Here is a 25,098-nt window from a genome sequence, read left to right on the forward strand (position 1 = left end):
GATGAAAAAGTAACTTGTGTACCTTTTATCCTACACAAAACAGTTAATGATATCTCAAAAGTTATTAAGGAAAGTTAGATTCTCTAGTCCAGTTTTGAATGTTTTTCTTAACTTTGACATATGGTGACGTCCACTTAATTTTTAAATGATTTATATCTAGTCTGCATTTTTAGAAAGTGTAAAATTTTATTAAAAATTAAGGACTTTACTTTTAAATTTTGAAAATAATCTCTAACCATACCAAGTTAAGCTTAGAAAATATAAATTTTGCATATACATTTTTATTTTGTTAATTTATTTTAATGGAATTAAAATATGATTTCTTTCATGTGGGATATAAAGAAATATAGCATGAGAAAAACGGTTCAAAACATAATCCAAGAACTAGTTTGCATAACTGAGTTTACTAAAGACATTTGGAGTAGAGAGTGCCTTTCATAAGAGAAACAGAAAATATTGAAGAGTGAAAATGGACACTGGCTGGAGGGTGTGTTGTTCACATATTATTTGAGTGAAAGTCTGGTAATAACAGCTTGTAAATTACAGTGTCTCAAAAGTATACAAAAATGTAACTGATAATCATTTAAAAATATATTTCTGGAATTCATGAAAAAATATATATATATTAGTCCTGGAATATTATAGATCGAGGACTGAGTGCTTTCAAGTATAAGAAAGCTTTTTAAAAGGCACCAAAAGGAATCTATTTTTGTATGTGTGTATAATGTATTGTACTAGAATTGTTCCTATCTTATATCTAATAGGTTACTGGTTAAATAAATTGCAGGGGAAATTAAATTAAGGGAAAAATCATGTTTAAAAATATCCAACATCATGAAAAGAATTTGTGATAGATTGTAAGTAAATCTACATTAAACCACTATATAAAATATTATAATACAAGGAGATTGGCTCCATGGCTTGGAAGCTGGCCTCACATGCTGGGGGGAAAGGCAGCCCGGATAGAGAAGGGAACACCAAGTAAAATGTGGTTGGAGGTCCCGTGAGGGAAGGGAGATGCGTGTGGAAATTAGACTAGAGACTGAACACGATGGCAACTCAATACCCCTATTGCAAACCACAACACCCAAAAGGAGAAAGAGAACAAAATGGAATACCCTGCCACAGAGGCGGAGTGGGGTGGGGTGGGGACGGGATTGGAGGTGGGAGGGATACTGGGTTCATTGGTGGTGGAGAATGGACACTGGTGGAGGGATGAGTTCTCGAACATTGTATGAGGGAAACACAAGCACGAAGATGGGTAAATTTGTAACTGTACCCTCACGGTGACTCACTAATTAAAATAAATAAATAATTTTTTTTTAAAAACACTAGCCAGAATCTGGAAAAAAAACCGAATGCCCGAGAACAGATGACTGGCTAAAACAATTTTGGTACATCTACACAATGGAATACTATGCAGCGGTTAGAAAGCATGAAGTCATGAAATTTGCATGTAAGTGGATCAACATGGAAAGTATCATGTTGAGTGAAATGAGTCAGAAAGAAAGAGACAGAGACAGAAAGATTGCACTCATATGTGGAATATAAAGTAGCAGAGAGGTATGATCTAGCAAAGATGCAACCTCTGGCAGAAAGCCGTCTGGACTTAGTCACTAAAATACTAAAATACAGAAATCTAGAACCTCACAGCCGCTACTGTGGCCACATGACCTCATATCTCCTCAATCGCAGCAGTGGAAAACAAATTATCAAATGCTTCCTTTCCAGCAGGTCGACTCTGGGGGGGAAACTCCAAACAATAATAGTGAGGTTTTTTGTTGTTGTTGTTGTTGTTGTACGTAATCAAGGTAAAGAGAAAGTAAAGTGTAACTTACCAACTACACAGATGGGGTGGGGGACCGGGGGGCAGGGCGGGGTGGGGTGGGAGGTTTACTGTGGTTCTTGGTGGTGGAATACAAGCACTGGTGTAGGGATGGTTGTTCAAGCATTATGTAACTGAGACTTAAGCCTTAAAGCTTTGTAACTTTCAACATGGTGATTCAATAAAAATAAATTTTAAAAAATAATAATAAAAAATTAAAAAACACTATATAAAATATGAAAATGTATAACTTTAAAAATGGGATTACTTTCATGGTTTCATCTTTCCTAATAGCTACATAGTATTCCATTGTGTAGATATACTAAAGTTTCTTTAACCAGTCATCTGTTCTCAGGCACCTGGGATTTTTTCCAGATTCTGGCTATTGTAAATAGTGCTGCAACAAACATACAAGTGCAGATTTTATTTATTCTCAAAAGTGGTATTGCTGGGTCAAATGATAGCTTGATTTCTAGTTTTTTGAGAAATATTTTTTGAGAAACATCCGTATTGTTTTCCAAAAAGGCTGGACGATGCGGTATTACTGCCAGTAGTGAAAGAGAGTCCTCTTCTCCCCACAGCCATGCCAACACCAGTTGCTTTTGTTTTTTTGGATGTTGCCAGTCTCTGTGGTGTGAGATGATATCTCATTATTGTTTTAATCTGCCTCTCTCTGATGATTAGTAATGAAAAGCATTTTTCATGTGCTTTGGCCATTCAAATTTCTTCTTTGGGAAAGTTTCTGTTAATTTCCTCGCCCCATTTTCTTATGGGGTTGGATGTTTTCTTCTTGTAGAGTTTACCAGTGCCGTATATATCCTTGATATTAACCCCTTATCTGAGGGGTATTGGGTGAGTATCCTTTCCCATTCTCTAGATTGTCTCTGTATTTTGATCACTGTTTCTCTTGAAGTGCAGAAGCTTCCTAGTTAGAGAGAGTTCCATTTGTTTATCTCTCCACTTGCTTGGTCAATGTCGTTTATAAGTAGATCAACATGAAGAGTATCATGCTAAATGAAATGAATCATAAAGAGTGGGACATACACAGAATGACTGCACCCATTTGTGGAATATAAAGTAACATAATAGGAGAATAACACCTAAGGATAGTAGAGATAAAGGCCAGGAGAGTGGCCCCACAGCACGGAAGCCAATCTCATGTGCTGAGGGAAAAAGCAGGAGGGATGGAGAAGAGACCACTAAGCAAATGATGGTTGGATCACTCAGGTCGGTAGATGTGCGCTGAAGGTAGACTATAGACCAAACATTATGGCTGTTTAGTGTCTATGTTTCAAACCTTAACACCCAAAAGGAGAGAGAAAGATGGAATGTGTCTGCCACAGAGGCAGGGGGTGGAAAGGGGTGAGGGTGGCGGGAGGGACACTGAGAACACTGGTGGTGGAGAATGGGACACTGAGAACACTGGTGGAGGGATGGGTACCTGAACATTGTTTGATTGAAATGTAATCACAAAAATTTCTAAGTCTGTAACTTCATCTCACAATGATTCATTAAAATTTAAAAAATTAATTAAAAAATTAAAAATTAAAAAATGGGAATATTTGTAATACATATCAAACTCCATATAATAGTCAGGGTTTCATTTTCTTCTCTGTGCTTTTCCTTCACCTTATACTACACTTTTACTATATTTTATAATTTTATTACTTTCATAACCCCAGGAACAGGTGACTTTTATTGCTTTTACTCAGTATGCTGAAATTTTTCAGTTACTAAATAAAAATGAATTCAAGCCAAATGAAAGTAGTCTAATAAAATTAATGTCCAGAAAGAGGTGAAAAAGGACTTTTATGTACAGTATATGTAATTTGATAAATGAACCATCATCTGTCAGGTGTGTTAAACTCAGGGTTTCTTTACATAGGTGATAGGTTTGAATAAATCAGCTCATCTACTGCCTGCACCATGGAAAGGGCACTCAGTGCCAGAGCTTCAATTTGCATCCCTGAATAGGTAATAGTATATCTGGTATTCAGTATGACTTCTCAATGTTTTCAACATTATCATAGATTTCAATTTTGTAAACATGTTCTAGAGAGTGTTTCTTAGATGTAGCATCATTATTCCCCCTTTTGTAAAAATTGAATCACCATCAGATAGACCGTTATGAAGCTCTTCATGATTGGGTTTCAGTCATACATGTTCTAACACCCATCCTTCCAAATACGTACATTTATGACCATGTCCCCAGTTTCATTCCCACCACCACCACTCCCAGCCTGACTCTATGGTAGGCACTTTTATTCTTTGTCACTCTCTCTACTTTTTGGCATTATGGTTTGCAGTACAGGTACTAAGAGGTTACAATGTCTGTTCTTTTACCTACTTTCAGCATGCATTTCTTATTTACAGCAATAATTTCCAACTACTTTCTTATCCTAAACAAAATATCTCAAATATTAGAAAGGTAGTAATCTGGTATATACAAGATATACATAGATATATATGTGTGTATAGCATTTGTGCATTATATCTGAGGCTCATTTGATTTATGCAAATGTAATATAACCAATAGAATTAAGCAAATTTAAACATATAAAAGGATATATGAAAATCTATTTAACCCCCCATCCCAGTTCCCAGAGGTACTGGGAACTTATTTTAACTTATTATTGGATATGTTTCCAGGTAATTTTCATACATACAAAGAGATTCTCTATCTCTTAGTAGCAACAGGGCACTGGTGCTCCAAATAACAGGTACACACAAATAAGTGAATGGGACTGTGTTGCACAACTAACCCTACACCATGCTCTTTTTTCCTACTTAGGTTTTAGGCTTTATCACATATTAGTGCTTGTAGATCTACCTTGTACTTTGTAAAATCTGCATGATGACTTATTAAGGCATGAATGTCAGAAAGAATCTGAGAAACCAGTACAAAAAGGGTCCAATTGCTCCCAGGCCTTAGCTGAGAACAACTATTCCAAAGAAAGCAACTGTAAGTTGCCATCCCAGAGAGCACAGTAGGTAGCTGACACCCTAAAGGTGAGCCCTGTCCACAAGGCATTGGCTTGAAGAAGCCATTTCAAATCTGTTACTGGGAAATGAAAAGAAGTTTAACTGTTTCTGGAAAATTAACAGCTGTGAATGGGTGCATATGACTACAGCCTTCAGCTGCTACCCAGTCAGTGAGGCTGTGACAATACATTAACTGCCTGACATCAACAGTGGTGAACAATGGACCAAAACCCAGACCAGCCAATTCTTGGTGTTATAGCAGTAACAGGGCACTGGTGCCCCAAATAACAGGTACACACAAGTAAGACCATATGTTCAAGATAAGTCTAGAGCATTTAAGAAATCTTCATAATCTTCATAGTTCCAGAAGCCCTGGCAGCCACACCCACCTCCCACAGCTGCTGCCGTGTCAATTCATTGACACAGACCATAGTTCCTGGAGTCTCTGGACTGTGCAGTTGTATCCTAATTCCTCAATACTGACCTTCCAATAGGAGCACACCAAATTGGATGGAAAGCAACATAGGACACAGCTAAACTTAACAAACAAAATAATAATACAGATGGCTCAACTGGCAACAAACAGCTTATTAAATTCTCAGACAAGGACTTAACAACCCTGAGATGAAATATAAGAATTTTCACATAAAAATTTATTTTTAAATACATATTTAAATATAAAAGTTTTTAACTAATAAATTTCAGCTCTAGTATTGTATTAGAGTTAGTACATTGAAATACATTTTTAAAATCCTTTTTAAAATGCATTGTGGCTGCCTAAACTCAATAGAGTCATAGACACTAATGGATATTGCAAATAGGGGCACTGGAACTCAAAATTCCACACTTATATCTCAAGAAACAATAGGTAAAATGAAAAAAAATAATTTGTATCAACAGAAAGGCTAAAAGTACACCAACACTTTTGAAGCTTCCCAAAGATGACTTAAGGTAAATTCTCTTGATGTTCACTGAACTTATGAAATTAGTGAAAAGAGAATAAATAAACAAAAAAATCTAAAACACATTCTTCCTCACTGCACCTGGTATATTCTCCAGAAGATATCACATGCTGGGACACAATTTCATAAAGAACATTCAAGAGTGTTCATAAAATCACAAATATAGATATAAAACTTATCAAGCATCTTTTCAGACCACAGTTCTATGAATGCAAAATTTGCCATAAAAAGAAAATTGGCAAAGCCCCAATATTCAGAAACTGGACGATGCACTGTTAAATAACTATTGTGTAAAATTAGAAATCAAAGAATAAATATTCTTTGAAATTAATCAGAAGGTATAGAATATATCAAAAACTGTACTAAAGGGGGAATAGATAGTAATACAGATTTAGAGGAAAAAGTCAAATAAAATAAATAACCTAGCTATATGTCCTGGGAATCTAGAAGAAAAACAGCAAATTAATTCAAATCAAGTAGAAGGATGGAAATAGAAATCATATATAAGAAATCAATAATATTCAAATCAAGAAATCAATACAATGGCTCAATTAAACCAGTTATTTGAAAGAATAAACAACATTTCAACATTTAGCTAGATTTATGAGGAAAAATGATATAAACCCAAAGAAATTAAATCCTCTGAAAGAAGAGGAATTACACAAGCATCTTAAAAATACAGACGATCATCAGAGGTTACTATGAACATCCCTATCTTACTAAGCTGAATAACGTAAGCGAAATGGATAAATTCTTAGACTCAGACACCTTCCATAATTGAGTTAAAAGGAAATGAAAAACCTGGACAAATCAATCACAAGTAAGTAAATTTAAACAATAATTTAAAAATATTTCCAAGAACAAAATCCAGGTCCAGGTGTGTTCACTAGTGAGCTCTACTACACAATCAAAGAAAACTGAATATCTATACTCCTCAAAATTTGTAGAAATGGAGAGCTTTCTATCAGTTTATATCAATTCATTAGATCATAATACCAAAAGTAGAGATACTACTAAAAAAGAAAATCAGAGACAAATATCCTGGTGAACATCAATGCAAAACTGATACACAAATTCTTTTTTTTTTCATTTTAATTTTTTTATTTTTTATTTATTTTTTCCCACCTTTGATTTTTATTTATTTATTTATTTATTTTTAATTAATAGTTTATTTTTAATTAGTGAGTCAACGTGAGGGTACAGTTACAGATTTATATATTTTTGTGCTCATGTTTCTCCCTTACAAAGTTTGATAACCCATCCCTTCACCAGTGCCCATTCTCCACCACCAGCAAACCCAACATCCCTCCCCCCCTCCCCAGTCCTGTCTCCCCCACCCCACACTGCCACTATGGCAGAGTATACCCTTTTGTTCTCTCTCTCTGATTAGGTGTTGTGGTTTTCAATAAAGGTGTTGAGTGGCCATTGTGTTCAGTCTCTAGTCTATATTCGGCCCACATCATCTTTCCCCCACATGACCTCCAACCACATTTTACTTGGTGTTCCCTTCTCTGAGTTGCCCAGAATGAGAGACCAGCCTCCAAGCCATGGAGACAACCTCCTGGTACCTATTTCTACTATTCTTGGGTGTTAGTCTTATAGTCTATTATTCTATAGTCCACAGATGAGTGCAATCTTTCTATGTCTGTCTCTCTCTTTCTGACTCATTTCACTTAGCATAATACTTTCCATGCTGATCCACTTATATGCAAACGTCATGACCTCATTCTTTCTAACAGCTGCATAGTATTCCATTGTATAGATGTACCAGAGTTTCTTCAACCAGTCATCTGTTCTAGGGCACTCGGGTTTTTTCTAGATTCTGGCTATTATAAACAGTGCTGCGATGAACATATAAGTGCAGATGTCATTTCGACTATACTTTTTGGCTTTTCTGGGATATATTCCCAGCAGTGGTATTGCTGGGTCAAATGGGAGCTCAACCTCTAGTTTTTTGAGAATCGTCCATATTGTTTTCCAAAAGGGCTGAACTAGCCAACATTCCCACCAGCAGTGTGGTAGGGTCCCTTTCTCCCCATATCCTCTCCAACAGCAGTTGCTTTTGTTCTTTTGGATGTGTGATACACAAATTCCTAACTAACTATCCAACAATATACCAAAATGATCAGACAGCATGATCAAATGGGAATCATTCCATGAGTGTGAAGATAGTTCAATATATGCAAATCCAGCATTTAACACACCTTACCGACAAAAGAAAAGACATAAACTATATGTTCATATCAATATGGTAGAGAAGTTTTGAGGAGATTCTACATCAATTTATGACAAAAATGAAAAAATTCAACAAATAGGTCTATAAGGAAAAAAACTTCAAGATATTAACAACCATTTGCAGCAAACACATGGCCAACATGGTTCTCAAAGATTAAAAAATAGAATATTTCACTGGGACTAGAGAGATAGTGCACAGGTACGGAGCTTTTCATGCAAGCTGTGGAACCATATTCTATTTCTAGAATCCCATATGGTTCTCTGAACATCACCAGGAGTAATACCTGAATACAGAATAAGGAGTAAGCCCTGAGCACTGCTGGACGTTGCCCAACACACATCCCCCTCCCAAATGAAAGACTTAATTTTGAAATTAGGCACAAGATAACTTCTAGTTTTCAACTTTTATTCAACACAATTCTGAAAATCTTCATTATAGCAATCACACACAAAAAAGAAATCAATGGCATCCAAATTGGCAAAGAGGTTAAAAGAGAATTATTTTCTGCTGTAAAGACCATGAAAAACTGTTGGAAATAGTAAACAAGTACAGCAAAGTAGTAGGAGACAAAATAACATGCAAAGATTGGTTACACTACTATATATGGATAAGAAACCAGAAGAAAAATAAATTTAAAAAACCACATTTGAGTCATGCCCATGAACCACCTCCAGCAACTGAATGTAACCTTATCTACTGGCCTTCCAGAGATTCATAAATAAATCTTTATAGAGATAAACTAACCACAAAAAGGTTTTGGATATATATCATGTCTGAGATATCCAGGGCACCCTGGAGGGGGGCAAGTTAGCCACCTCAAACAGACACCTGGCAGCTCTTCACTCCCACACTCCAAAATCGCTGCCATGCCTCTGGCCAGACTCCATTGTCTCAAAACGAACCTCACTGAGAAATTAACCTGCCAAAAATTCAAATATGTGGGTCTCTGTGACTGGAATCTTCAGACTTTCTCCAAGTCTGGATGGGCTACCTCCCCCACCTCCCCAATCTTCTGCAATCCTCAGCAGTCACATCCACATCCCAAAGCTGCTGCCCAGTTAAAAATTCTGGATTTCCTTCTTCAAGTTCCACAACACTGATAATCCAGTAGTAGCACACCAGATTGGATGGGATGTAACACAAAAGGCAATCACCCTCAACTACCAAAACAAAAACACAGAAGGCTTAACTTGGAATAATATCTTAGTAACCCCTCATAAAAGGACTTCATGTCTCCATGATAAGATGTAACAATTTACACTAATTTTATTCTAAGGAAATATTTTTTATTATTCTGTCAGAAAAATTATTGATAATAAGAAACATAAAAGAAATTATTGTGGGCCTACTATTTGGGCAAGCTTGAGAGGTGGTTGGGAAAATTGGAAACAATAGTTGAGGGAAGGTGATAATGGTAGTGGGGTTGGTATTGGAATATTGATTGCCTGTAACAAATCATTATGAACAACTTTGTAACCACAGTGATTTTATAAAGTGTAGGTTTAAAAAATTGCACATGTATGCTTTACCTATTTCATGTAAACTCAAAAACATTAGCACAGAATTTCTTTAAAAGTTTTATTAATAACAGGTAAGACATGATTATTACCATAATAAGATCCAAGTATAAAATAAGTTTAATGCAAAGACAAGCCCATTCGAAATATCTCTCAAAAGTCTCAAACACTTATAAATCAACTTAGCAAAGTTGTGAAATAACTATTTAGAAACTACTGAAAGCATGAATGGGTACCAGGAATAGAAAAATATTTAATGTTTATGAACTTGAAGAATTAACATTTTATATATGACCATCATACACAAAGCATTACACATAATTTAACAAAATTTCCATGAAACTTCCAACGATACTCTTCAAGAATTAGAATGCTACTAACATTTGTATGGAATAATACAGTTTCATCAATAGTGAAAACAATTCTGAAAAATAAAAGAAAATGATAATTATCATATCTCCTGATTTTAAATTATATTATGAATCTATAGGAATCAAAACTCTGTGGTATTGGAATAACAATATATTATCTGGCAAATAATATAGAATAGAGAACCCAGACTTACGGTAAGGAAATCTACAAAAAAGGACTTGGGTCCATTGAAATAATGCGACAAATGGAGAAATGGAGAAGGAAACAAAGAGGAAAAGAGAGAAAGAGAGGGAAGGAGGGAGAGACAAATAGACAAAAAGGAAAAGAAAACAAAGAGAGAAAGAGAGGGAAAGAGGGAGAAGAGGGGGAAGGGAGTAAGGGAAGGAAGGAACTATTTCAAGGTCAATTAAAAATTGTAATAATGATCATAATTATAAAATACATTGAGAAAAATACAGCAGAACTCTCCAGGTGTCAGAACCTCAGAGGTGTCTTCAATGATTTGATCATTGGCAAAAATAAAATAAACAAATCAAATTTTTAAGGTTTTGCATGGCAAGATAAATTCAGGCTCAAACAAAATAGCACTGACTGGAGCTGGAGCGATAGCACAGCGGGTAGGGCATTTGCCTTGCACGCGGCCGACTTGGGTTCGATTCCCAGCATCCCATATGGTCCCTCGAGCACCACCAGGAGTGATTCCTGAGTGCATGAGCCAGGAGTAATCCTTGTGCATGGCTGGGTGTGACCCAGAAACCAAAAAAGAAAAATAGCACTGGCTTAAAGAGAAAAAATATTTGCACACCATACATTAGTTAAAGAGCTAATATACAAGATATGTAAAGTACTCAGAAGATTATATAAAGCTCAACGAAATCACGATCACAAATCAGAAAGTCCCATTGATTGTCAAATTTCTCGAACGTTCTCAAGTAACCTCTCCATTCGTCCTATCCCTGAGATTTTAGAAGCCTCTTTCTACTAGGCCTTCCCAAGGATGCCAAATTGGAGGCTCTTTCAGGGTCAGGGGAATGAGATCCAGCTTGTTACTGGCTTTGGCATATGGATACACCATGAGAATCTTGTGAGCCTCTCCCATGTGGGCAGAAAACTCTCAGTAGCTTGCCAGTTTCTCCCAGAGAGAGAAGTTGGTTATAAGATATCGTGTAGCCTCGAAGTGGCTTCGCACTTCTGGGAGCTTGCTTTTAAGTCTCTAGATGTTGGTCATTGATGGGATTACACACACCTGGGTTCCTCTGCTGGTACCTTCATGCATGAGGCTTGTACGAACATGTGGAGAGGGGCCTTGAGCATGGCTGTGGCTAGGTTCTGGAGGTCTTCAACTGCCGGGAGCTCTGCTTGGGGCGGGGAGGGAAGCTGGAGCCCATCCCCCACGAGGGGCCCTGGGGAAGACAGCCAGGCATGCGGGCAAGAGACTCTCTGTGAACGTCTGCCCTATCAACTTTTGGTGACTCTAGATAACCTTGGGCCAATTGCATGCCCCCCCGACTACCGCGTGGCAGCAACAACCCATTCGAACGTCTGCCCTATAAAGCTCAACAGCAACAAAAAATAGCCTCCTTAAATGAATAGTGAGATGAAGAGGATATTCAGACTACTGATAGGCCTGGAAAATGTGTTTATCATCAGGAAATGTTTGTTTTTTAAATGACTATGGTCATTTATTATCATGAAAATGCAAATCAAACTGATAATGAGATATTTCACACCAGTAAGGAAGGCATATATCAAAAAATTTGGAGCCCGAGCACCATCCCATCCGCCCCTGAGCCACCCTCCAGCCCCGCTCCCAGGTTTTCTTCCTCTGCCAGGTTTCTGTGCCCGCCCCCACCTAGCACCCCACCCACATTGCCGTAACGAGCATGGCCTCCGCAGGAGTGGGCGTGGCCTATTTTGGGGCAGCCACAGTTATTTTTCCCTTTCCTGGCACTTGGAAATCACGTCTTCATTTCCATCACCTAATTCTATGGAGAATATCCTGGCCATCTCAAACACAGTAGTCCAGTACCATGTTCTAAATGCACCATAATACTGGCGTCACTAGAAACTCTACAACTCCAATATAAAAAAAAAAAACACATCCTCCGAAGCTTCACTAGAGACCTCACCTAAGTCGATGAGGAGCACCTGAGAGGAAGAGGGGATTACAGATAGTGAACTAGAAGGTTCCACCACCACACTACTACAAAAACATGAAGAAACAACAAAAGTCCCCACAACAAGGAGAAGATGATGAAAAGGGTCCAGGCGCCTCAACAAGCACTACCTACAAATATGATCTCTCCAATAAAGAATTCAGAAATGAAATATTGAAGATGTTCAATGAACTCAAAGATATGGCTCAAGAGACACCCAGGAAATTAAAGGAGGACATGAAAGTTCATTTTCCTAAAAAACAAATAAGATTGAAGCTTTTGGACCTAATAAGTTCTGCAAAGTTGACAGATGCAAAAGCAACATATAAAAATCAGAATATTCATCTACAACAGAAATAAATGACACCATTCATGACACAATTTTAAAAAATTATCTAGGAATTACTTAATACAAGAATATTTGAGTCCTATGGGAGGAAATGTGTACATTTTACTAATTACCAAAAACATAATATACATTTAAAAAGGTAATTTTCATTATTTTGATGGGAATATTTATTATTATAGACAGCTCAATTAATTCTAAATTAATTTATAAATATAATGCTTTCCAATCAAAAGCCAAGGTGCATTTTAAAACATGTTCAATACGGTTTTGCTAGAGCGGGTACCAATAATGTCTCCATTGTGAGACTTGTTGTTACTGTTTTCGGCATATCGAATATGCCACGGGTAGCTTGTCAGGCTCTGAGCGAATCGATGAACAACGGTGTGACAGTGACAGTGACAGTTCAATGTGGTTAACAATTATACAGAAAATGATGATCACGAAGCATTAACCAACCTCAAAAAATAACATTTTAGGGATTTATCATACTCAAACAAGATCTGAAGGGCAAGAGATGAGGAAAAAAGCAGTTGCATTGCATATATGAAAGCTTGGATTTTATCTTCCATGCCTTCAATATAAAGAAAAGTAAGACTTTGTACCCAGAAGAGGGCTAGAAAAGCTGGAGTATTTTGGCTTCGGGAGACCTAGATTCAGGTGTATAGCACCGCATGCATTTTCCCTAGGACACCACCAGAGTAGTACCCAGGTGTGTCCCAAACTCTGTCCCCCGCCCCAGAGCCATTTTTTATTTTCAAACAAATTCATTTAATTTATTTAATTGAATCACTGTAAAATACAGTTACAAAGCTTTCATGATTGAGTTTCAGTCATACAATGAACGAACACCCATCCCTCCACCAGTGTACATTCTGCACCACCCAGTATTACTCCTGCTACCCCCTGCCTCTATGGCAGGCACTTTCCTTCTTAATCTCTTTCTCTACTTATGGCATTATGGTTTATAAGATTGATACAGAGAGGTCATCATGTTTGGTCCTTAGCCTACTTTCAGCACATATCTCCCATCCCAAGGGATTCCTTCAACCATCATTGACTCATTGTTCCCTTCTCTATCCTGACTGCCTTCTCCCCCAGCACATGAGGCAGGCTTCCAAGCTGTGTAGCAATCTTCCTGGCCTTATCTCTACTGTACTTGAGTATTAGTCTCATATTTTGATATTTTATATTCCACAAATGAATGCAGTCATTCTATGTCTGCCCCTCTCTTTCTGACTCATTTCACTTAGCATGATTACTCTCCATGTCCATCTACTTAGAAGCAAATTTCATGGCTTCATCTTTCCTGACAGCTGCACAGTATTCCATTGTGTAGATGTACCAATGTATCTTTAACCAGTCATCTGTTCTCGAGCACTAGGATTGTTTGCAGATTCTGGCTATTGTAATAGTTCTGCAATAAGTATGCAAGTGCAGATGTCATTTCTATTGTGCTTTTTTGCACCCTTGGGATACATTCCCAGAAGTAGTATTGTGGGGTCATATGGAAGCTCAATATTTATTTTTTTGAGGAATGCCCATATTGTTTTTCAAAAGTGCTGGACCAGTTGGCATTCCCACCAAGAGTGAATGAGAGTCCCTTTCTCCCACCATCCGCACCAGCACTGGTTATTCTTGTTCTTTTTGATGTGTGCCATTCTCTGTGATGTGAGATATCTCATTGTTGTTTTGATTTGCATCTCCCTGATGATTAGTGATATAGAGCATTTTATCATGTGCCTTTTGGCTATTTGTATTTGTTTTTTATTTAATTTTTTAATTAATGAATCACCATGGGAGTACAGTAACAGATTTACACATTTTCATACTTGTGTTTCCCTCATACAATGTTCGGGCACCCCTCCCTCTACCAGTGTCCATTCTCCACCACCAGTGAACCCAGTATCCCTCCCACCTCCCAGTCCCATCCCCCCTCCCACCCTGCCTCTGTGGCAGGGCATTCCCTTTTGATCTCTCTCTTTTGGGGTGTTGTAATCTGTAATAGGGGTATTGAGTGGCCATCGTGTTCAATCTATAGTCTACTTTTAGCACACAACTCTCCTCCCAAGGGGTTCCTCCAACCAGAGGTTACTTGGTGTTCCCTTCTCTATCTGAACTGCCTTTTCCCCCAGCATGTGAGGCCGGCTTCCAAGCCATGGAGCCAAACTCCTGGTGCTTATTTCTACTATTCTTGGGTGTTAGTCTCCTACTCTGTTATTTGATATCCCACAGATGAGAGCAATCCTTCTATGTCTGTCTCTCTCTTTCTGACTCATTTCACTTAGCACGATACTTTCCATGTTGATCCACTTATATGCAAAATTCATGACTTCATCTTTTTAAACAGCTGCGTAGTATTCCATTGTATAGATGTACCAAAGTTTCTTTAACCAGTCATCTGTTCTCAAGCACTTGGGTTTTTTCCAGGTTCTGGCTATTGTAAACAGTGCTGCAATGAACATATAAGTGCAAATGTCATTTAGACTATACTTTTTTGCTTCTCCAGGATATATTCCCAGAAGTGGTATTGCTGGGTCAAATGGTAGCTCAATTTCTAATTTTTTGAGAATCGTCCATATTGTTTTCCAGAAGGGATGAACAAGTCGGCATCCCACCAACAAAGTGCTAAAATATAAAAATATCCAAGTGACAAAACTGACTCCAAGAAATAGAAAATGTTAAGGTCAGTAAATTGAATTTTTCCTTCTTACTTACTTTTCATTCTTTATTTGGGGCACAGGAGATTTGGGGGACACACCAGCAGTGCTCAGATACTATTCCTAGCAATGCAATCAAAAGTGGCCTCTGGAAGTGGTTGGAGGACTGTATTTGGTGTCAGGGATTGAACCACGTGTGATTGCATGTAAGGTAAATGCCTTGTCTCTGTGTTGTCTCTGTGGCTTTTCTTTCATTTAAAAATCTTTACTTTTTCCAGTACCAATCATGCCACCAGTGTGACCTTCCCTCCAATATTGTCCCCACTATCTTACTGCCCTCCAAGCCGGTTCCCTTGTCAGGCACAAAATACATTTTTTACATTGCTTGTTACAACAAATGGTAAGTAGAATTACAAAACATAATTCATTTCCTTTACAAAAAGTTTGTGAAAAATTGTTAGATATCACAATGGAGTTGTTAAACTCATTTTCTGAGGTTTTAATGACGATGTTGCTAGTTAAGCCTTCTGAGTTATTGTATTTGCTTACTGAGATTACTTGACTTCAATTCTACTTTCTCATCTAATCTTCTATGCTCCTATCAGGCTGTCAGTATTATGGATTTTGGAGGTGTCACATGGCCGAATATATGACCAAACACCAGGAACTCCAGGATCTGTAGAACTGGGACGATTCTCAGTCCACCCACATCCTGAGGGACTTCCAGAGTTTTTCAGACCCTAAGACTTGTGTATCCGTGAGTTTTGTTGGTTTGATTTGGCATCTCTTCCGAGATAGTCGCAAAGCTGGTCCATTTGCATGGCGTTAGCTGTGGAATGTTTTGTTTCACACTTACATAATATTTTATCATTTTAGTCTTTGACATAGCATTGGATTACATCATTGTATAGGTTTCATGAGTGCTTTTTTACAACCTTTCAAAAGTAAATTTTCGTATCATGTCCACCCAAAGTGCTGAATTTTCTCACCACCATCCCTCAGACTCCTCCTGCTCTTTGGAACCTTGCATACCACATTTCTGAAAAAAAATAGCTCTGCTGTCGAAATCCAATAGTTGCTTTTGAATTGTCTTTGTCTGCTCCCCCTTGCCTTTCAAAAATTATCCCACATATGAGTGAAACCACCTGGGATTTGTCTTTCTTATTCTGACATATTTTGCTTAGCATGGCACCTTCCAACCTGATTCCTGTTGTTGCTAATGGCAAGATTTCAGCTTTTCTTATTGTTGAGTGGTATTATACACTATATTTTCTTTATTCACTCATCCATTATTAGACACATGGATTGTTTCCATATCCAGGCTATTGTAAATAGTACTGCAATATTATAAGTGCATATATATCTTTTCTATTTTGTAATTTTATTTCTCAGTAAGAGACCTATATGTAGAATTGCTGATAAATTTATTTTTAACATGTTAAAAACCCATCCTGAAGAGGGCCAAAGTGATAGTACAATTGGTAGACCATTTGGCTTACATGCAACTGACCAGCATTTGATCCCTGGCACCCCATCTGGTCCCCTCAGGCCTGACAGGAATGATCCCTGTATTATGAGCTAGGAGTAAGCCTGAGCACCATTGGGTGTTACTAAAAAACCCATACTCAAATGAATTTTAAAGATGCTCTAGGTTAAGATTAGATAGTGAATTTTATTAGACATAAATTAAAGGCTATATCACCAAGTGCTTTCAGAAATTGATGAAGGAAGGGATAATTCTTAACTAATTTTATGAGGCCAGCCAAGTTCTGACACCTAAACTTTGCATAAGGAGAAAAATACAAATAAAAATGCTTTATGAACATATCTTCAGACACTTCCAACAGAACACTAACTACCAGCCACATCTAGAAATATATCATACGAATTGTACTTCTCAACCTAGTGAAGGGGAATGAAATGTTGGTTTCATATTTGGAAATAATTCTATGTCATTCAACTTAATTAAAATTTGTATGCAATTTGCTGCAAACTGATTGGAACTGGAAGATGCCATGTTGAGTGAAATAAGAAAGACAAACACAGATGATCTCACTTATCTGTGGAATATAGTCTACTGGTATGAGGAAATGTTTTCACAGTAAAATGAGGAAGCTTAGATCATCCTCAAACCCAGTGTTTAGAGAGAAGACAGAGAAAGAAGGAAAGAAACCAAGGGGAGAAGAGAACAAGAAGTAATGGGTTCACAGTCATTGGGACTTCAGTTATACTATCAATATAAGTGAAAAGTATAGCCATATATCCAAAACACAGATTCAATAGAACTGAAAACATGAGAGCTAAGCGGCAACCACTAAAACTTTGCAATGAACCTGTCAAGTTGACAGGTGGGGATGGAGTGGTGGTTGGGATGTTGGGGAAGGGGACCTGGGAACACTGGTGAATGGAAGTTAACACTGGTGGAATAGCTTCAGTGGAGGAACTGGTGTTGAATTATTGTACACCTAAAACACAACTATCAGCGACTTTGTAAATCATGGCTCTTTAATAATTTTTTAAAAAATTCCTGAGTATCTATAAAAAGGTCAAAAGAATATAGCAGCGGAATCAAGTTTGTGTGCCCCTACAATTAATGTTAAAATCCATAACTTAAAAGATTTAGCTTATTTTACTGTGATTACCAACCCCATAACTGAAAGTGTGGTTCTCAAAAAATTTAAAAAATTTTGTTTTAAAATAAATTTTATTATGATTTATTATCAGTGGTTGTTTAATTTGTATATTTATTTTATATACAAACATGCCTGGATTGCATGAATTAGATGAAGGGGGGTTGTACGTGGAAAAGATTTAAGAAGCCCTGGTCTAAAGATATGTAGCACTGTCATTCTGTTGTTCATCGATTTGCTCGAGCAGGCACCAGTAACATCTCCATTGTGAGACTTGTGTTTAACTGTTTTTTGCATATGGAATACGACACGGGTAGCTTGTCCGGCTCTCTGATAGGGACGGAGAAATTGAACTCGAGTCGGCTGCGTGTAAGGCAAACGCCCTACCCACTGTGCATCAGACATAAAAAGGCAATCATCTTCCCTAACATTGATGCATATCCTGAAAATGTTGCTGCAGAGAAGACGTTGGTTACTATGAATGATTATCAGCTACCTAGAAAAGTTTATATTGTATTGCAAATGGGTTGGGGATAAGTTCAGTGTTTTCAAGCATTTCCTTCCAAAATGAGTTTCTTTCTTTTTTCCCTTTTCTTTTCAGTGAAGTAAAATAGTTTAATTGAAGGGTACTAACTCTAAAGAGAATGTTTGGGGCAAAATGTAAAGGAGGGTTTGAAAGACAGGAACTGGGGGTGAGGCACTTGCCTTATGGGCGAATAAGAGTGGCAGTGTGCTCTAAAGAATAGTTTTTCAGTTACAAAACCTTTTCCATTTAGAGAAAATAGTAGAGAAAAATGAGGTAAAAATGAAGGGTAATCCTCAACTTCTAATGAGAATACACTAGACAGAGGCCGAAGATATAGTAAAGTGGATAGGGTGCTTGCCTTGCATGCAGCAAAATCAGGTTTGGTCCCCCAGAACCCCATCTCCCCTCCCACCCAAGCCAGTAGGTCTTGACTATAAAAACACATAAAAAAATTAATTAAAAGGTAAAGAAAATGCATGACCTAAATGGTCTGAGTAACCCCAGACTAGAGTGCTATAAAGCAAAATAAAAAGAAATTTTACACCTGAAACTGGATTGTAGACTAATCCAGAATGAAGGGCACCCAAAATAAGTTTCTTAAAATGTTTTAACTTGCTTTTTATAGAGATGAATTTCGTTTGTTTGGAAAACTCATTTAGGTTGTTAAATCGATTTTGATGATACCAGATGATACAAAACCCAACAAGAATTTTGGTTTCGGCGTTTTGTTTGTTTTTGCATTGCCAGGTACATAAACCAAGTTCGTACACATTCAAAGAGTATGCCCTACCATTGTACCACATCTCCAGCCCTAGCAAGTACTTTTGTCTGTGTACATGTGTGTGAAGGGAATACTTGGGTGACACCCAACTGTGTTCAGGGTATATTCCTGGCTTTGCACACAGGGATAACTCTTGGTGGGGCTTGGTGGAATTTACGGGTTGCTGAACATTAAGCTCAAGTCCACCAAATGCAAAACAAATGCCTTCACAACTCCCCTACCAAAAAGGATTCCTGACCATGACTTCTGCTGCCATCAATTCAGGAGCAGCCTGGGTTTGACCATGTGAGATGTATTTTCCCTCATCTCCCAAGTAAGAGGTGAAAGCATTTGCCCATGTCCAGCTCCCCTTAGCATAGGGAGGTCCTGTGGATTCGTTGAACAGCGTAAGATTTGAAGTTGAGCCAAAGAATGCGCAAATATACCTCTCAATAGAGACAAGGCAAGTCACATAATTATTCTGAACCTGCTTCTAAACCTGAATAAGAGTTCTGCTGCCCATGAATTAGACTTGCAGAGGTTAGCTGTGTGATAAAGGATCTAGTACTCAATAAGTAAACCCAGAATGTTGTGCTCCCACAGTCTCACACTGTATGGCCTTGGAGTTCTCTTCCGTCATCCCTCCTAAAGTGGGTCCTAGAGCTTGGTTTAGGTACAGATTCTGCTTTTTAAGCACCGAACTTTAATTGTGTTTATTTCAGATTGCCAGCCTTATCTCCATTTCATGATGAGAACTTCCCTCTTTCCCCAGTGAGGGCACCGATATTGGGGATATTACCTTGGATAAAGAGGTCTATCTTGTGACAATTTGAAGTTGCCTCATTTCTTTGTTCTTAAACCATGGTGAAAATATTTTGGGTGACCACTCCCCAATGCCCCACATTCACCTGCATAAAACCTCTGTCTTATTTCTCCATCTTGCCTGTTAAAGTACAATTCCCTTTTCTCCCAAGTTGGGGCTTTACTATGTTTGTGTGTGGTTTTATTGCTACAAAAATTGTCTCAAATTCAAAAAGAAATTTATTATTAGCAAACATTTGGTTTGTATATCTATTTTATATACCAATATATCTGAGGTTACATAAAATTTCTCAGATGAAAAGGGGTCACAAGGGGACAGAGTTTAAGAATCCCTGTTCACAGTGATGATGTTCAGAGGGAAGGTCTCTTCAAGGTTGACTGAATCAGGTGAGTGAAACCTTTATGAACAGATTAGTACCCCTATAGAGATCTTGATTCCCTTCCAACATGAGGATATGGTGAACAAAGAAGCCGATTCTCACAAGATAAAGAATCTTCCAGTGCCTTGGCTATAGGCTTCTATGTAGGATACAAATTTAACTTGAGAATAAGGATGCCCTCTACTTACTTTTCCATTCAACACTGTATTGTCTTTAAGGTACAACCAGTAAAGAAAAGTAACTGAAAATAAAATATTAGAAAAATACCAGTACACACAGAAAAGTCCAAAGAATTCTACTTGATTTTAAACCAACAAGTAAACTTAGCAAAACTGCTGGACACATGTTTTAATTTTGGTATTTTTATATATCAGCAGAAATCTGTAACCAAAAAAATCTTAAGTTACCATTTACAGAAACATAACAAAAGATCAGGTGCTTAATAATGATGATAACATATTACAGGCAAAAACTCCACACCAAAAAGCATGAAAAATTGGGGCCGGAGCGATAGCACAGCAGGTAGGGCGTTTGCCCTGCACGCGACCGACCCGGGTTCGATCCCCGGCATCCCATATGGTCCCCCAAGCACCGCCAGGAGTGATTCCTGAGTGCAAGGCCAGGAGTAACCCCTGAGCATCGCTGGGTGTGACCCAAAAAGCAAAAAAAAAAAGCATGAAAAATTGTAAAACAAGTAGGGCTTCAAAAACTCTTAATCATGTTCTTTTGTATCATTTTATATTGATTCTTCTATCACAAAATGACATTTTGATGGATAATTATGAATTATTTTAAAATTAGTAATTTTGACATATTTAACATAGATAATAAGTGAAGAAGCCATGCAATTAAGATTTTAATTCACTGATACACTTATAATAATAAATTATGCTTAAAAAAGTATAAAATTTTAAGGACATTGTGAAGACCTTAACCAATAACTATATCCTAATATCCATTTACCAGACTATTTAATACATTTCAAGTATGAATTCTCAAATTGAATAGCTATTACTTCCAGTTAAAAAATTCTAACTGCTAATTAAATTGTAAACAGATTCTAAAAAATTCTAACACAAATACCAAGTATCTAAAACATCCCAAGCAATGTAAAAGGATGGCCATTTTGTATATAAAAAATTTTATATATCTATAGAAGTAGACTACACGGTAGAAGTCAGAGAAATAGTGCAGGAATTATGGTATTTGTCTTGATCACAGCTCACTCCAGAAACTGCATTTGTTCCTCTGAGCACTGCCAGGACTGACCTATAAACACAGAGCCAGGAAAAATATTTGCGCACTACCAGGTGTTATCCAAATACCAAAAGAAAACAATGTGGAATTGGAACAATAATTTAGTGAAATATATATATGCATAGACTTATGGCAAAAGTGATATTGCAGAACAGTGGCAAATATTTTTCAATAGTTGCCAGGTAAAATGGATAGCCTTATTTAAAAAATTACTTACACATCTGACACTCAATTTACAAAATACGTTCCACAAAAATATTAAGATTGAAATCTGTAGGGGAAAAAACCCTTCAGTCAGACCTGGCAATGCTCAGGGGCTTTGCACTCAGGAATAACTCCTGGCAGTGCTTGGGGGACCATATGGGATGCCTGGGGCTGAACCCGGGTCAGCTGCATGCAAGGCAAAAGCCCTCACCACTGTGCTATCCATGAAGCCCCTATGTTCCAGAATTTTATTTTATTATTTTTCTTTGGACTTTGGTCACACACAGCAGTGCTATGGGTTTGATTTTTAGTAGGGCTTGGGGAACCCTATGATGTACTGGGGATCAAATCCAGGCCAGCTAAATGCAAGGCAAGTGCCCTACCTGCTGTGCTATTGCTCTGGCCCAATATATTTCAAAATTTTAGAAGTTGTAAAAGCAAAAAGTTACTCATTTGTGGGACATGAAAACATGGTATGAGACTATTTCTCAAGGACAGTAGAAATGAGGGCCAGGAGTATTGGTCCACAGTGGGCTGTGGGGAGGGCAGTTAGGATAGAGAAGAGACCACTATGACAATGACAATTGAAAATGATCACTCTGTACAAGGATTGAGTGCTGAAAATAAGTAAAGGGATATACATGATAACTTTTAAGTACCTTTATTGCTAACTTAATGCCCAAAAGGAGAGAGAGAAGGGTGAAGGTGTGTGTGGGGGAGAAATGGAGAGAGAGAGAAAGAGAAAGACAGAGAGATAGAGAGAGGGTGGGGGGAAGAAGAAAAATTCCTGCCATAAAGTCACATACTTACAAACTTTCATGCTTACATTTCAATCATACAATGATCGTGTACCCATCCCTCCACCAGTGCCCATTCTCCACCACCAATGTTCCCAGTATCCCTCCCACCACCCCCACTCCATCCTCCACCCCCATTTCTGTGGCAGGCACATTCCCTTTTACTCTCTCTCTCTCTCCTTTTGGGTGTTGTAGTTTACAATGCAGATATTAAGCGGCCATCATGTTCAGACTAGAAGGGTGGAGGGAGTAAAACTGGGGACACTGGTGGGAGGGAAATGTAAAAGGACAGGTGAAAGGACTTGTGAAAGGGCAGGTGTTGGAACACTGTATAACTGAGGTCCAATTATGAACAACTTTTACATATGTGCATCTTAGAGTAGTGTTTTTTAAAAAACAAAGAAAGTCCAAAGTTTTTTACAGAAAACCCAAACCTCAAATTCATACAAAAACAAGTCACATGTTCATAAGATCATTACACTCTCTAGAGAATTACAAATGGAAACAGTAATTTATCACATTACACATTTTTTTTTTGCTTTTTGGGTCACACCTGGCAATGTACAGGGATTACTCCTGGCTCTGCACTCAGGAATTACTCCTGGCAGTGCTCAGGGGACCATATGGGATGCTGGGAATCAAACCCGGGTTGGCCGCGTGCAAGGCAAACGCCCTACCAGCTGTGTTATCGCTACAGCCCCAATCACATTACACATTTTAGACAGGCAAAACCATCTTCTTTTTATCAACTAGGCTCAGTGATGTGTATGGGAAGCCTCTCATTGATGCTAGGAGCATAGATTTATTATTTTATGTGTACATATTTCCTATGACTACAAAACTTTAATTTTCATGTATTTCAAATAACCGCCAACACAGATCTAAAAAGGGCCATGTCTTAAAATGTTTATTGCAGTGAGGATTGAGTGGGTAGAGTGCATAGAGCACTTGCCTTTGACTTTCACGTGGTGAACCCAAATCCTATCCCCAGTATCACATATGGTTCCCAGAGCCCAGCCAGATTCCCGGGGGCATAGCCAGGAGTAGGCTCTGACAACCACTGGGGGTGTCCCCCAAAGCAAAATAAATAAAATTAAAATGTCTACTACAGTATTATTTGTGGTGGCAAGGAATTGGCTCCGATTTGGGGTCTATCACTAAAAATCGCATAGATATATATGTGGTAGTTTCATCCCCAAAGGTCCTTTACAGCAGAATATAGAGGCCACAAATCACACAGCAATGAGGATGGGTGTATTTGATCCAGGGCAACCCTTATGGTTTCCTGAGCACTTCCGGGAGTGATACCTGAACACAGATCCAAGAGTATGCCCTGAGCATAGAAAAGTGTGGCCCAAAAGTAAAAAAATATAGACAGCAAAATCAATTGACCCTAATAATTACATGGACAATAGAAAATAATAAACAAATGAGATATAACAATACAATTTTAAACATGAAAAATATATCAATTAAAATGCTAAGATTGTATTGTGTGATATCTCATTTGTTTATTATTGCCAGAAGATATGTAAAGATGCAGGGAGATATATAAAGAAGATATAATAATGATATTACATATAGTAAGTATAACTAAGAACTGATGGAAAGTAAGGGCAAACAGTTACATGAGACAATAATAAAGGAAAATTTTAAGTATGAAAGCATTATTCTAATAAGACACCAACTTAATTGAATGATCACAGGTAACATCACAAATAGAAAAATTGATATAATGTGACTTGTGACATAATGTGGACTGGAGCCATAGCACAGTGGGTAGGGTGTTTGCCTTGCATGCAGCCGACCTGGGTTTGATTCTTTGTCCCTCTCAGAGAGCCTGGCAAGCTACCAAGAGTATCCTGTCGGCACGGCAGAGCCTGGCAAGCTACCTGTGGCATATTCGATATGCCAAAAACAGTAACAAGTCTCACAATAGAGACAGACGTTACTGGTGCCCGTTCAAGCAAATCATTGAACAACGGGAGGACAGTGCTACAGTGACATAATGTACTAGTATGACTTAGGTAGCAGTTGTTCCAAATATATGTAACCCAAATATATGTAATCCAGAAGGAATCATCAGCAAAATCTGAACTGACAGGGCTATATACAAAATAACTGGGATGTAACTGAGAGTTTCAAATTCAAGAAAGATAAAAGAAAGTTGAGAATCTGTTATGAGCTATAGGAGACTAGAGGCATCTCAAACAAATGCGGGGTTCTTAGATTGGATCTTAAACCAGAAAAAGTAATATTGTGAGACAAAAAAATAAAACTTAAGGAAGAAGGTGTCTATGTTATAATAACATATAAATGTTAGTTTCCTAATTTTTAAATCTATACTTTTTAAGCTATACTTTTCTTGAAAGGGTTTTCTTGGATTCATACCCTAAATAACTCAGCAGTGTGTCCCTACCTATTGATAGGGACATTTTGACAACAGTGTACCAATGAGTTTATTGAAATAAATATGGTCAAAAGGACACAGAGAAGAGAAGAGAGGAATGTATAGTCTTTTATCTTTCTTAGGTGTCCTCCTATACACACACACACACACACATATACACACATACACACACTCACCAAGAAATTGGGAGGGACAGTTATGTAAGACATGCTATTGGTTTTAAGGATATTGGAACCTTAAAGTGAGCTAAATAGGG

Source organism: Sorex araneus, chromosome X, assembly GCF_027595985.1.
Source record: "Sorex araneus isolate mSorAra2 chromosome X, mSorAra2.pri, whole genome shotgun sequence".
Taxonomy (NCBI): Eukaryota; Metazoa; Chordata; class Mammalia; order Eulipotyphla; family Soricidae; genus Sorex; species Sorex araneus.